Source organism: Ammodytes marinus, assembly GCF_949987685.1.
Source record: "Ammodytes marinus genome assembly, chromosome: 7".
NCBI classification, from domain to species: domain Eukaryota; kingdom Metazoa; phylum Chordata; class Actinopteri; order Uranoscopiformes; family Ammodytidae; genus Ammodytes; species Ammodytes marinus.
Window position 1 is genome coordinate 9,447,491 of NC_137211.1, and position 13,991 is coordinate 9,461,481.

General features: G+C 41.2%; 1 protein-coding gene across 5 annotated transcripts in view; it reads right to left on the bottom strand.

Moving 5' to 3' along the window:
- Positions 1-13,991, bottom strand: part of chl1a (cell adhesion molecule L1-like a) — a 60,003-nt gene that overhangs the window by 45,130 nt on the left and 882 nt on the right. Inside the window, exon 2 of one of the 5 annotated variants that reach the window (XM_080031743.1) lies at positions 1,542-1,632. The exons of the other annotated variants lie outside the window; for them this stretch is intronic. The gene's annotated coding sequence lies outside the window, so the exon portion shown is untranslated. The remainder of the gene's footprint in view (positions 1-1,541; positions 1,633-13,991) is intronic. 5 annotated transcript variants of the gene reach the window in all.

Consider the following 13,991-nt stretch of genomic DNA (forward strand, 5'->3'; position numbering starts at 1 on the left):
TATACCAGATTTCTGGTAGTCTTGATAAGCTTCAACGGAGCGTCTCCAGACCAACACGCGCAGCAAATTTAATTTGCCAGCGCCTAGTGGCAGGTCTGGGAATGCCAGGCTACCAATAGGGTTGAGGTCAGGGGAAGATGGGGCCACAGAGGTTCTCTCCTTTTATGCCCATAGCAGCCAATGACACATGAGGTATTATTTGCAGCATGAGATGGTGCATTGTCATGCATGAAGATGATTTTACTACGGAAGGCACTGTCCTTCTTTTTGTACCACGGAAGAAAGTGGTCAGTCAGAAACTAAACATACTTTGCCGAGGTCATTTTCACACCGTCAGGGACCCTAAAGGGGCCTACCAGCTCTCTCCCCTGATTCCGGCCCAAAACATGACTCCGCCACCTCCTTGCTGACGTCGCAGCCTTGTTGGGACATGGTGGCCATTCACCAACCATCCACTACTCCATCCATCTGGACCATCCAGGGTTGCACGGCACTCATCAGTAAACAAGACTGTTTGAAAATTAGTCTTCATGTATTTCTGAGCCCAGTGCAACCGTTTCTGCTTGTGAGAATTGTTTAGGGGTGGCCGAATAATAGGTTTATGCACAACTGCAAACCTCTGGAGGATCCTACACCTTGAGGTTCGCGGGACTCCAGAGGCACCAGCAGCTTCAAATACCTGTCTGCTGCTTTGTGATGCATTTTAGCAGCTGCTCTCCTATTCCGATGAATTTGTCTGGCAGAAACCTTCCTCGTTATGCCTTTATCTGCACCAACCCGTCTGTGCTCTGAATCAGCCACAAATCTCTTCACAGTACGATGATCACGCTTAAGTTTCTGTGTAATATCTAATGTTGTCATACCTTATCCAAGGTATTGCACTATTTGACGCTTTTCGGCAGCAGAGAGATCCTTTTTCTTTCCCATATTGCTTGAAACATGTGGCCTTCTTAATAATGTGGAACGTCCTTCTTAAGTAGTTTTTCCTTTGATTGGGCTCACATGGCAAACTAATTATCACAGGTGTATGAAATTAATTTCAATGATCCAAGGCATCCTGAGACACAATATCACGAGTTTAATTGAAAAACAAAAAATTTAAAGTTTATGACACTTCAATCCAATTTGCGTAATAATTTGGAACACGGTGTAAGGGGAATATTTAATTTATATCTCATGGAGCTGTCTGGATAAGCAAGTTATATTGAAGGTTACAGTGTTCTTAATTGATGACTGTTGTGATGGCAAGAGTCAAGGAGCTTTAAACTTCCAGTGTTTTTTATTCCTTTATTGCTTGGTCATAAACCAATAGGATTCAACTTAAAGTGAGTAAACTAATTAGTCGTGATGTTTTGAGGTGCAGACCATAGATAGTGGTGCAGACACGGTCGCATATGACTTTTTTATCTCTCTCTCTCTCTCTCTCTCTCTCTCTCTCTCTCTCACGGTCGCGCATGTCATCTGACTCGCGTGTCCGCGCGTAACATATCTTGCACATTATTTTAGTCTGAAGTGTTTTCAGACAACGCAATTAGTTGTACCTTTCTTCTCGACCAAAGGCTGACTTTCTGACGTCTTCTAGAAGTGTTTCAAAGCTCCCGGCAATGCGCACCGTCTCCCTCCTACTCAGACCTGTTAAAATAAACCAGTGGTTCTCAATTATTTTCTCTCATGCCCCCCCTAGGGGACAGAAATGTCTTCTGTGATGCGATAACCTATAATCCATTATACAGAGACACTTGGAGACACATTTATTAACTGCAAATCGCGGCCTTTCGCGCGGTTATGACCATACACAAGCACACTCGCTTTTTTTTGGTCAGTTGGAACAGTATCCAGCTGCAGCCGCTGCAGCCCCGGGGGCCTATTGCATAAAACTAAGATAAGGGATTAACCTAGGATATTTTGGTTATCCTGGCTTGCGTCAGCCATGATCCGGTTGCATAAAAGCAGAGGGACATAAATTACCATGGAGATTTATCCTTTACGTTGCCTACAATACTTCAAAATAAACATACTCAAAGTAAAAGTAGCCTACTATGGAAGTAAATGAGTGTCATCGGATTTTGAAAATAAAAAGCCATTGAATTTTAAGCACTGAATATTTATGCATTGAAATAATGTATCTGAATTTTTTGCCTCTGAATTACATTTTAAACAACTAATTTTCACCTTTATTTTACAATGTTCTCAAATTCAAAATCAAATATTCAACGTTAAAAAAATTCAACGTGCCAAATTCAACTGCAAAATCCCATGTATGAAATTCAGAGTAAAACTTTGGGGACCCAAGGAAGAGCAATCGATCATAGATGCTAGATCGCGTTCAAACAGAGAGCTAGTGGGAATATTAGCTTGTTGCCTTGGATCTATGATCGATTGCTCTTCCTTGGGTCCCCAAAGTTTGTACACAGTGTACAGTATATTGTAGTCCCTTGACTGCCTGCTTCAACAAGCTAGTAATCATGTAAGTCTGGAATTCAAGCTCCCTGCCACTTCAAACACATCCACATCAAACCTGTGCTTCCAGTATAGCTTTGCTGTCAAAATAGACAATGACAGCTATGATGGAGGAGGTTTCATGAACATCTGCTGGGACTGACAGAGAAGAAGTCAACTAGTAGAGTGCTTTCTCCTGTTTGCTTTATTTAAGTACACAAGCTCAATGGGTTGGGCAATTAGGCGTCTCATTCCTAAAATTCAGGACGCTAAACACAAATGTGACAGTAAAGAATGTGTAGTGAACATATCTTCAGGCTCCCCCAGATAACCTAAAATGCCAGTGTTCACTTCAAGACACATGCAACCTCTAAGGTCAAAGCTTCGTTTTGTCATTGTTGTTGATGCAGTAAAGTGCAACTTTTCTATATTGTAGTCCCCTGATTGCCTGCTTCAACAAGCTAGTAATTATGTAAGTCTGGAATTCACACAAACAGCTCCCTGACACTTCAAACACATTCACATCAGACCTGTGCTTCCAGTATTATGTGAAGAGGCAGGAGCCCTCCACTGTGACCTTGTGTACAAGAGAACCACAGGTTTAAAGCAAAAATATGTAGCAGCTACTACTTGAAAAGCTAAAGAATGTTAAGGGTTAAAACATATAAAACTTGGCCTGCTATAACATTTCATTTCATTTGACCTGAACACACACTGTGCTGTACTCTTTGCCTGTAATCCCCTACAGCAGATTTGGGTTGACAATGTCAACACCAAATAGATTTTGAGTTCCTGCACCTCAAGCCATTACAATGCTCCATCCTCTGATGCAAATGTTTTGCACAGCACATGTGTTTGTTGAGTTTTGTGGAGATGTGTAGCTCATTGAAATGCAGCCAAGCCTTAAGTGGTTTCTTGCGCTGGCACACAGTGCTTTTTGAAATGTCATGCCAAGAGTAACCTCTATAAACAGGAGCTAGGCTGGCACGCAAACGGTTGGCACGGTATCACAACCTGAAATTCCTGAAAAAAAAAACACAGTTGGATTTTCATGTACAAAGATTATATCCTCTACTCCTCTGACAAGAAGTTATGATAGTGAATAATTGAGAAAAAACTGAATTACCATTAAAACACTTTAGCCTGTTCAGTGACACAGGCTACGAAACAACATGACTCACTATAGAAACATGTCCCTTGCTGAAGTGAGGAGTTACAAAAAGTGGCATTCAAGGAGCTAATCGGTTTGCCACAGCTTGCAGCACGGGGAGAGACAGTGTGAAGACAAGCAGTCACACTAAACACTCACACTCCCTCCCCAACACTGAGGCCACGACAGAGACCTCTTCACACCTTCCTACACATTGTTACCCACTGTCGCAGAGAGGCAGATACAAGAGCAGAGCTGTGCTCTATGACCCCGTTTCCACTTGGCATTAACATCTGACTTTTGTAATCGGATCACATAAATAAAGCTCTAACTACAGGTGAAAACACTCTCAAGACGCATTGAGATCGGATCACAAAAACCACATTCGGAGGTGGTTTACGTCCGTTGTGACCGTTGTGTCCGCATTCATTTGGTAGTGCACACCAATGTGGTTTTTATCCACATTAGGGACCTCCTACTCAACTGCCGCCCCCTGCCTGAGCGGAAATACGTTGAAAATCCAGCTTTTATAGAAGCCTCATGAACGTTAGTTGCATCCGCCAGTATTGCAAATGACAAGCTTTCTATCCTCAGTTTTCATTTCACTGCGTAAATCTGAAAACACGGAAATCGCTGCTATTGACTGGAGAGCTGCAAGGCAACGACTTCCTATTCTTATCTGCTTAAGAATAAAAGTCAACTCGCGTTCGGCTAGTAACAGGCGTTTAATGTGAAGGCGCACAGGAAATATTCTGTTCGCATATATGCAGTATCTTAACTGCATACAGAAAGCCATGTAGGCTACTGGTGGTGGTGACAAGAGTGTAGCAGACGTTAGAAAAGCCGCCCGGCAAACACACATCTTTCACCAGTCAAAGAGGCGTAATAACTTACTCGCCTAAGAGTTTTTACTTTGCTATATTATCTATGATATTTCCCGCATTTGGCGAGTGTTAATGTAGAGCCCTCTAAGCAGTGTTGTGCATCGCTCCTCCTTGTCTAAATGAGACAGTAGCCTATCTCGTCAACCTAGACTTGTAATTATCTTCGCACGTAATACATTTTAATAGCAAATGCAATCAAAACTGTGGCACTGTCCAGCCCTGTATGTTTACTTGTTTGAACCCCACCGGTTAAAAACAGCAATGCAAACGGAAATGATGTTCGTGTTGATTTAAATACAGTGCGGGTAAATGGAATCGGATCACAAGTAGACAAAGAAGTCACATTTGAAAATACAAGTGGGAACACACGGACTGAGAGCTGGCCACTTGTAACCAGATTCAAAAAGTCAGATGTTAATCCCAGTTGGAAACAGGGTCTATGAGTCTGAAATAAGCTGCTGATTAGTTTATGGGATAATCTTGAAGGAATAAAGTGCTATTCAGTTGGCTTGATTGAGTTATTTTTTTTAAGAAGTCTAACAAATGGAAGAAATCTAACCTTCAAAAACACCATCTGCAAAGGTTAAATTATTTGCAATTTCAGGGCTGTGTTTACAAATAAAATAATTTTGTAATGACCTCAAATTTTAATTGTTTGTGTGTTTGACCATGTAAAATCAGTTTTGGATGTCATAGTGGGATCTTTTCCTTAAGTTTTGAAATGTTGTGGTGGGGAGACTATTTTGTTTATCTTCATATCAAAGAGTGTGCCTTTCATTTATTTTAGCAGTGATCTCGGTATATTTAGTTGCTCACAGTGTAACCATTGTGTGTGTGTGTGCATGCGTGTGTGTGTGTGTGTGTGTGTGTGTGTGTGTGTGTGTGTGTGTGTGTGTGTGTGTGTGTGTGTGTGTGTGTGTGTGTGTGTGTGTGTGTGTGTGTGTGTGTGTGCAGGGTTAGCTCCATTCACACTAAGTTCAGTTATTTTTAAACATGATACATTTATCCTGGTGATCTTATAATGTTGAGGAACTTGTGTACATGATTTACAAAATGCAAATATCTTTTCACACTTCATGACACATTTCCGTTTCTGTTCAATGTATCAAGTGGGTTGTGGGCTTTTTGCTTTTGTAGCTCAGCTTAATCAAATAAACTAACTCTCCAGCTATTGAATTATATATAACAATTATAACAATCAACTTTAGAACATGTCCACCCAATATAAATAACTCCAATGAGTAATGGCAAAAAGAATCTGAGACAAAGCATAGTGAATACACCTGTAGACACACCTAACTCCTCTAGTCACACTATTCTTCTCATTGGTTGGAGGAAAAGAAAGAACTGACAATAGCAGCCACCAATGAAACTATGAAGACATAGGTGTGTTGAGTGACAAGTGTGTAACAAAAAAAATGCATTTAATGATGTTTAGAAGAAACTGTTTGATCCTCGGGATTAAGGTTTTGTATTGTGGCCTTGCTTTAATGGTGAGACCTGTCTGGTCTTGTAGCATGCACACACCACTGTGAACACTCTCACTCTCCCACTTGTAATCCTCTTCCACCCTTCCTTTTGAACACCAAAGACTTTGTTTGTGGCTGAAATTACTCAAGCCTTAGGTAGAGTTTAAGAAAAGTTTAACAAAAAGTGATCTTCCTGTCACTTTTTTAAAAAGCTTGTATGGGTCTTTCTTCAAATGGCAGCCAAGTTTCTTCTCAAACAAAACAGAAAATGATGACGGGTCATATTTCTATCCTTACATCTGTTTTTGTGGATCAGGAGTGTCTGAGCCAGGATTCAAATCCCATAAGCGTGTCTGACAATTATCATGTCTAATCAGCGCAGACTAAAATAATATGACAGCTTTTAATCACTGGAATGTGGGGTCATACTGATACACAATCAAATGCATAATTCTGAACAATTCTAGATAGAATAAGGAGGGGTACTTGCTGGAATTATTTACATTGAAATCATGATTTTAGGAGAAAAATCAATTAGTCTGGCCTTCAGTGCATTTACAAAATCACACTTGGGAGAAACTCACCAAAAAGAAATAATGTATCTTCTGATTACTCACGATGAGCTGGCAGTCACTGAGTTTCAAGCATCTGCTGCAATACGTCAAAAGACCAAGGCGCATGAGTCACCTCAAAGTGCACCCACAATGCTATTCTTCAAATATCATTGCATGTCAAGCAAGCCCTGACAAGGACTCACAACAACCTGCTTTTTTTTCTTCAAAAATCTAATTATATAAAAACCTGGCCTTCAAAACTACAATGTCTAGTGAATAAAGACAACTAATGATACTTTGATTTGTGAGAGAAGAAAACCAGAGATAAATAAACTAAAAATACAGCCAGTGCCATCCTAATATAAGATTGTCTGATGCAGCACCACAGGCAGCTGGGGCAATTTGTATGCTGTTTTTGGAAACCGACTCAAATTTCCTATTTCAGCTGGTTTTACCCCGGATTGCCCTTATATCAATGCCATGGCTCAGAGCCAATAGCGCTCATCAGCTTGGTTGATGTAAATTACTATCAGGACAGCAAGCATAGGAGTTGTACCTTGCATCACCCTGTCTGAGTGATAGCCTCACTGCTGTCTAACACAGGCCCATGACAGGGGTACCCCTGTGAAAGTGGCAGGGCCTTTCTTCATTAGCATTTTTGGAACGCCATGAATGAGAGTGTTTGTTCTGGTCTGTGTGCCCATTTGAAAGGGTCCATTAAAGAGTGTTTTAGGGGTTCCACTGTGTTGGGTCGGAAGTTTGGGAGCTTGTGTATGTATTGAAGTGCTAGAGCAAGGGAAAAAATGTTCTGAAGGACATGGTGGCCCCGGATCAATCTGTATGCAGATGATATACTGATGGACGTGTGGGCAGGTGTGCCACATAACAAGAAACAACATTAGTCAGGTTAATATATGTTTCAACACAGACCCTGGACATGTTGGCAGGTTGTAATTAAACTCAGGGTGGTTAGTCTCACACTCGCAGCCAAGTATATACTGCAGTCTGTTCCCTGTCAGAGATTGCAACATCCCCCCTGGCAACTCTGCTGTAGTCTAACAATTATCAAATACCATATTTTCTCACACAAAGGAACTGCAAGGAGTAAAACTCTAGCAAACTGTCTGTTACCTGGGATAATCAACAGTATAATTGCCTCGAGGGACGGGAAGGTCACGACCCACACCTAATATTCTTTTTATGGAAATGTGTCCCCCACACAATATTTGTAAGGATTGGTTATCACATGCATCCAGCCCCTAAAATAAGGCTAATGTTCTCCCCTTAATATTCAACGTTAGCACACAATACTGACACAAAAGTTGCCAATGTTTTGGGCCGTAATGCATCTTGTGTGAAGCTCACAGGTCTACTACACAGGTTAAACTATACATACCTGTGTATAAATAGTGTAGATACATCATCTAATCAGTTGGGCTGCCCAATTGCAGACACCTGTCACCTTTGTCCCCCTTAGTGCAGATTTTTGGATGCCCGGTGCAGTGCAATGCAGTGCGGTGCAGTGGAGTGCAGTTCAGTGCGGTGCGGTGCTGTGTGTGGGTCTTCTGTTTTGTGGATAACAATGAGTATGCCTTTAGGTAATATTCATTCCCTACACCAAGAATTGTTTGATACTGCCATTTTAAAATAAATAGCTTTTTTCACACAAACGAAAAAAACGTATTAAAATAACTTTGAGTTTTAAATCTTTCCAAACAAATCCCTACAGCCTAGTATTAAGTATTTCCTGGGGTCAGGGATAACTAAACCTGACAATCCTTTTAGTTATTTATTTTTACCAAAATATATCCAAAGGAAAGTCAGAAATTCAAGCCAATTAAAATAAAGTGTTTATTATGTAGATCTTTATCTACATCTTTTTCTACTTTATCTAGTTCTAGCTTCCAATGAAACGCAGCACTTGTACACGCAGGTAGCTGCATGCTGATTTGGGCGAACCTCTCTAATGGTTTCATGGCCATACAGATGCATATGAACAAAGGTAGAGCTGCATAACACCACATACAGAGAGATGTGTGAGATTACTATCAGCAACGTTGTGACCCTGAGAAGGCATGAAAATAAGGGAGCACTAGAGAGAAAAACAGAGTGAGTGAGAGGGGGGAGGAAGAGAGTGAGAGGGGGTGATATCTACGGCACAGGAGAGAGAAATCCATGGGAATTCAGGTCATTAGCATATGAATCAAATTCCAGCAGCAGGAAAAGACAGACATTCAGTTCAGAGCCCGTTGTTAGGAATACCAGCGATAGATGAGCAAAATCATTGCGCTCTGGAGTGCAAGGGTCACATCTTACCGTGGTGTGTTACAAAACTAGAGCTAAAGATTTCACAGGCTTGGTTGAAATGATGTTAAGAGATAAAACTACATATATTACCGTGACACACTGTAGGAATTCAAACAAGTTTGTGCAACACTTGTGAAAAAGGCTCGCCATAGGGCTGAACCTCTGAGCATAAAAAATGCCAGCCATTTGCTTTTTCCAGCATCTTAAGTAAGAGGGTGATACTGAAATGAACATATTTTGGTCTTTTGATTGTTAGAGAAATTGTTGGAGAAAACAAGAAATAAGAAGTGTTCTACCTTATAATGGGCATTTTTCACTATTTTATCACATTCTTTACACAGAACAAGTTATTAAGCACATAATTTGAAGGGTCATAGATGATTGAAATAATCATCAGTTGCAGCCTGAGTCTAGGGCTGCAACTAACGATTATTTTAATTGCACTTGTGTGCTTGACAATGCAAATCCAAACCAACAGATAATGATCTATATGCTGTACGACACTAAATTATTATAAGTAAACAGAATTTTCTTATAGAGGTATTACTATTTTCACTTAACAAGGATCTAGATACTTCTTCCATAACTGTCCACTTTATAAGTTACGGAAAATCAAGGAATACACTGGAACTTCTACCAAAAGAGATATTTTAAGCCCACTATTAGAGGGGACCTGTTTAGCTCTTGTGCATCATCCCAGCCTTAAAGCTGGAGACATGTTTAAACATGGAGGTCATACGTCATAGCCAAATTCTCGACTCGTGCCAAGCACAGTAGACCTCTCATCCGTAGTTCCCGCAAACATGTGCATGCTGTACATCCAGATTTTGTGTTGATTGTGTGACATGCCCCTGATTTTGAACAAGCCAATCTAAAGGCGCCCTCTCTCTTTACAGGTCCCAGGACAAAAAAAAACAGAGGATCCACTGAGAAATCCACAGCAGGTGGTCACACGCTAAGAGGATGTTTACTTCGTAGTCTGGCAACTGGCACATGCTGTCACTTGTCAACAAGGCAATGTGCTGTATATGTCACAATTTATTTCTGTATTACTGTCTCAAAGTGAGCGTTTGTTTCGAAAGAGGGGGTCTTTACAACGAGTGCACTGTTGAAAAGCAGGAGACCAAATGAATGCCGTGAAGAGCATTCCAAGTGCCAGCAAAACATGTTCCTCACTCGCTGAGAGGAATGTTGCTTATTGTCGAGTGAACGTTAGTGAAAAAGCTCTTAAAAGTGCAGCACGGTGGGTAGAGGGAGGCTTAGGACAGCATACGTGACCGCCCTCACAGCAAGATGGTCACGCTCCTAGTGCTCCCCTGGAGAAACTCCAGTTCTTCCAATTGAGTTGGGGTTCAAAGTTATTTGTGCCCCCCTGTGTGACGCCTTTATTTCACCAAGCAGTTGTTGGGTGGTGCGGTCATGACCTTTGCTCCCGGTTGTAAGGAACTGCCAGAGCTGAGAGGCAGAAAGCCAGACACCATGGTTACAAGATCCTGGTATCTGTGCTGGAAAGTTTGACTGAATTTCTTTAAAGAAAATGTCCACAGGATACAAGCTGAAACCCTTGATTGGTGAAGGTTTGATGCTAACAAATCCGTCAACCAATGTAAAAAGGCATGCAGATTGATGGGTTGAAGACACAATCAGTGTCTGACAGTTGACCACTCTATTTTAAACCACAGTGTTGACGGTGCTGAGTTCCAGTGTTGGCGACTCCTGTAAATATTTCACAAGCATTCCAAATGTGGACTGGCTGTCCTCGGAGGAGGGCAATAAATTTCCCCCCATCCAAATACACACATCACCAGAGAAACTCAACCCGTTAAGTTTCTCTTTCATGGTCATCTTCTGATCAAAGCCAACCAAGCATCATTCAATTATTGAGTGAGGAAGTGGATAAGAGAGTGCTGCATGTCCTTTTAAGGCGCAGAAGCAAGGAGCTACTACACAAACCGATGCTCACAGCAGGAAATACCATGGGAACGACACGGCGGAACCACCTGCCATTCTTTATCAAATTCTCCTCCTTCTGTTTATTGGTTTTTTATTGGGTGTTGGTTGCAGGTGATGAATGGCACTCTGAAAGGCCAGGCCAAACTGCTGTGAGGTCAATTCCAGTTTGCAGCGAACATAATTTAAACGTGCAAAGATCAACTACGGCGCTATACGTTTCGGGCAGCTGTTATCTAACACTGTCGAGAATGCAGACAGCTAAATTTATTCATGTATGCGGTATTCTCAGATTATCGTCTTAAACAGTGCTTAAACAGTTAATCCACATGAATGATTTTCCCTGAGACTATTGATATGTAAAGCATGGATATTGTGCTTCTCTAGAAAAAGCAAACACCGTCCCTTTTTTTTCCAAATTAATTATTCGCCTCAGGAATAAGAGACATTGTGCAGCATTTGCCATCTTCTCTTTAAGCATCCTTGCCTTTTTGTTTTCCAAACACACAATTCTTTGAATTGACTGTAGAAATATATAGCCGATTTCAAAGCGACATTTTAGTGTCTCTTACAGAATATGTAAATGCACACTTATCTGTTGTAATGGCTGGTATAGTATGTAATTTGGAGTGTGCAATTGCTTCCCTTCCTACACGTTCCAATTAAGCCGAATCCCCAACCGCGTCTGCCTCGTCAATAAAGTTCCAACCCAGAGATTGATTGCTAGTGGCTGCCAGTATTTCGACAACCACCAATGCCGACATTTGCACACGTCTGAAATGAAATCCCTCTGGAAGAGACAGAGGAGTAAATTGTTTGTGATCCAGACAGTTTATTCCACCGCTAAATTTGATTATTAGGTTATGTTATATGCTTCCATGCGGTGGCTGCATGCTGATAGCATAATGTTGTTGACTATAAGTGACTGGCGTGGAGTTTTACTCTTCCCAGCGCGTCACTGATTAAGTGGCTGAGAGGCTTGCCCCCTGCCTGGTAAGGCTCTTACACTGCACTACCTGCTCCTAATGGATAACAATCAGCTGCTCAGATGCGGACAGCAACAAAATATATCTTCTGTTCTGTCACGACACATTTGGCTGCATTTCAAACCCATTCAATGCATTATACAATATCGAAATGTCCAAAAATGTGCTTCATATACTATCTTTTAATAATAGATAACGAGTATAAATTTATTCCACAAGATTTTGGATGGATTTTTGTTAGATTACAACTTCTGTAAAGACAGGGTTGACCAGGGAACTGCAGGACTGAGTAAATAAAGTAAAGCTCCTCAGACAGGCTCCAATTATACAATTATAGGGGTTGCTGAGTGGTTGTTATCCTTTCTTTTTCCCTAGAAAGGCAGAGTAGTTAGGCGGAGACAGAATGCCTTGCATGTGGCAACACATGCTGGATATACCTGTCCCGGGGTAACAGTGTGAGCGACCTGTGGCAAGTGATTTACTGGGACACTTGTACGTCTATAGTATATTCTCTCATGCTTGCCGCGTCGGAACCATGCATTTGTATCGGAAAGTTTGGATTTTCATTTCCCGCTGTCAAAATATTAGGACATTTCGAGCGTGAATCCACTGTCGGTTTGCTTTGGAGCGCGCCTTGCTTCATAAGAAGTGCACTCAGACAAAGCACTCAGCATCTGACATTTAGAATTTATCATCCTTTCTCTGCCTTTATTGAAACCCCGAAAAATGCCGTTGAGGCGTGCATTTGGAAGGTTCAATTCACATTTGCTGAGAAGCCTTTAGTCAAAACAACCAGCACAACACAGTTTTTTTTCTGAGAGAGAAAAAATATATAAATCTTTACTCTGAAGAATGCAGAGCCAGAAACGTCTGTGTGTTTTAAACAGACCCATTCCAAGCAGAGCTGCAACGATCGACGGAAAATCAATCAGCAGCCATTGTGTTTGTGAATCATTGTTTTCTTTTTGTCACTATGCCAAAAATGTGCTGGTTCCAGTCTTTTTAAATTTGAGGATGTGATGCTTTTTATTGACATTTTCTTTGAAGGTAAACTGAATATATTTGGATGCTAGACTGTTGGCCAAACAAAGCACAACATTTGAAGATGATAATTTGCTTTCGGGGAAACTGTGATCGACAGTATTTTGGCGTCCTTTTCATCTCGAGCTGCAGACGAGGCTGATGGGAATTCTGTTATTATGTCTGTCAAGTAACAACCAAACATTTCCATCTCCACTGAGCCAAGCAGGGTTGTAACAACTTACGTTTGCGTTTATGTCATATTCATGTAGATGTATGTATGTATGTATTGGCAACTTTTCAAACTGCATATACTGGTAATCGGGCATCACTATTACATGACCAAGAAGATGTGAAGGGGAGAGATCCTGAGGGGACATATACAGTATAGTGCGCCTGAATGAGCACATGATTAGGTGTTTTTCAAAGTTTATATTCAAAGCTGACCTGTTTCTCACAAACAACTTGTTGTACTGTAAATTAATTTAGTGGAAGCTTGTCCCAAACCTCCCCGCAGGGTGCCAGGATCCCCAATTACCACATTTCAGTTAAGTTGGGTCACAACAAAAGGGGAGGTTCAACCCATTTGTTAAAACAAAGCTGCAGAGGCATGAATTGGCCAGCTTCACCGGACTGAGCACTATGAACCACTTGCATTCATGTAAGGGACTCTGACTTGTGTAGGAGGTAGGAAGCAAAGTGAGCGAGGGAGTTGCGCTGCAAAAACCTTGCATGTTTGTACAAATCTTGAAGCCAGTAACAAGTAAGAAATTGACTGTCAATGAAAACCTCACTCCTTGTTAGCGCTTTAATTAAATCTGCTGATGGAAATGCACAGATAAAAGGAGCTCAGCGGGAGAGGCAGAAATGAGATATCTGAAATTTCAAACATCACAGCCTGCTGAAAGAGTGAAAAGTGGTTGCGAAACACATTAGGGGGGGTATCAAGATTATTATAAAACATCTGTGATATTAATTTAACATGTTTTGCACAGTTGTAGTATAGGTACTAATATCAGAATGGAGAGTAAAACAACAACAGTGTGTACCTGAAGGCACATTGCATTCACCAGCGCTGTTTGAGCTTGTTTGTTTCTTACTTTTCTCATATCATTCGTTGAGATTGGTGACTGTTTTGTCTCAGAGCTTCACGGGGATGAGACAGCTCACCGGCAAAGTCAGACAACTGCTCCTGAATTTGAGCTGATAAATAAGACGTTCAACTTGCAGCG